Below are 1757 nucleotides of genomic sequence, written 5' to 3'. Positions count from 1 at the left end.
TCAAGCAAAATATCAAACTTAAATTTAAAATAATCAACTACTTGAATATACAGGCCATTCACCGAAAATGAAACCTCGCTTACCTTTAACATTTGTGAACTTAAAATTCTTTTTTTAATGAAATACTCATATATTTTCATATACTATGAAAGACCTCGTTGTTCTGATTCCAAAAATACATAATATTTGACGCGACCAGTTTCGCTATACAGGGATACGATATATTATATCCCTATAACAATCCAGATAAAATCTGGGGATTACGAAAATTTTGTATTGTAAACATTGTAAGTCTACTACAGTAAATCTTTTGCAGTCTCGATGTCCAAAAATGTAGTAGTGTAACTTTTAATGCCATTAATAATATAAAAATTATAATTTATGAAAATATAACTAAACCTGTAATATAACAGTAAGTAGAACAAATTGGCAACAGTGCCAAAAACACACTATTAATTCTGAAATATTTGTTTCTGCTAAACTTGGCAACCTGCGAGTGTAAAGAGATATTAACCTATATTTACATACTTGTGTGTGTGTACGCGTGCGTGCGTGCGTGTGTGCGTGTGTGCGGTAATTTGAGTCTAAAGTGTTACCTTTATACCGTGCTTTCACGTACAACGCTACATAGGGAATTAGCTTCGTTCGAGTTCGTAAATTCGGAAAGGTGGGGAGCGCTGGGTGCTGCAACCTTACTGATGTGAGATGTGATTACGTACGCCACAGCGCCGCACGGCCGCGCACATAAAGATCGACATCCCCACCGTTGAAGCCGCACGAGTTTGACCGACGCACCTCCTATGTGGTGTTTTCCCGTGAAAGCACGGTATACAAACTGAACCACTGCATTGGAATATGGAAACAAAAGGATGAAATGTGAAATTGTCTTGAATACACACCACGATCGGTCACCATTTTTGACGTTTGGTTATAAATTAACCTAAAATTTGTGTTAATTTTATTACAGATATCTATTAATATCCATAATGTCGTGGAATATGACCGATGGGATCGGTAACGACGGCATGGGCCCTCGGTGGAGACCTCGGAAGTTCGAATCGAGCTCCACGTTGGGCGCCATGTCGTGATATGTGATCGTTGGTGCCTAATATTTGAGAATTGTGCAGGGAATTAGCAACATGGGCTCGCTGCGAAGACGTCGAGGCAGGACTTCGAGCCACACGTTGGGCGCCATGTCGTGGAATATGATCTGAATGTTGTGTTTGGTCGGCATGGGTCCTCAGTGGAGACATCGGGAGTTCTAATCGAGCTTCACGTTGGAAACCATGTCGCAGCCTGTGATTTGGGATGTCAGTTCCCTTGACCGGGTTACGCGGCAGAAACGCACGGAGTTCACGGGGATCGTCACTATCGACGCCCGGTCGCACTATATTCTCAGAGGACTGGAATCTGTGGTGGATATGACCTACAGACGTGGTAAGACGGGCGACGTACAAGTATTGTTTTGATTAAAAAGGCCGGCTTCGTCACCTACGACGTAGTGGGCTAAGGGGTTTTCGCTTACTGTGGCACCCGAACGCGATGCGCATTGCTCCCGCTGGATACCATTTCGTAAAAAAGCTGAATGAACTGTAGCGTCGTCGCCGACGGCTAACTCACGTTCCGAAACACCCGATATCGGAGGTAGGCCGCTATCGGGGCCAGACCGTGAACCGTGGTTGGACTCATGGGATTCCCCGGACCCTACCAGTTGGTACGTAGGTTGAACCTCGTCCCGAGTATCTGTGGGTGACCCA

Source organism: Anoplophora glabripennis, unplaced genomic scaffold, assembly GCF_000390285.2.
Source record: "Anoplophora glabripennis isolate ALB-LARVAE unplaced genomic scaffold, Agla_2.0 scaffold1228, whole genome shotgun sequence".
In the NCBI taxonomy this organism is placed as follows: Eukaryota; Metazoa; Arthropoda; class Insecta; order Coleoptera; family Cerambycidae; genus Anoplophora; species Anoplophora glabripennis.
The sequence above is the reverse complement of the archived record's forward strand: the minus strand, read 5'-3'. Positions refer to the sequence as shown.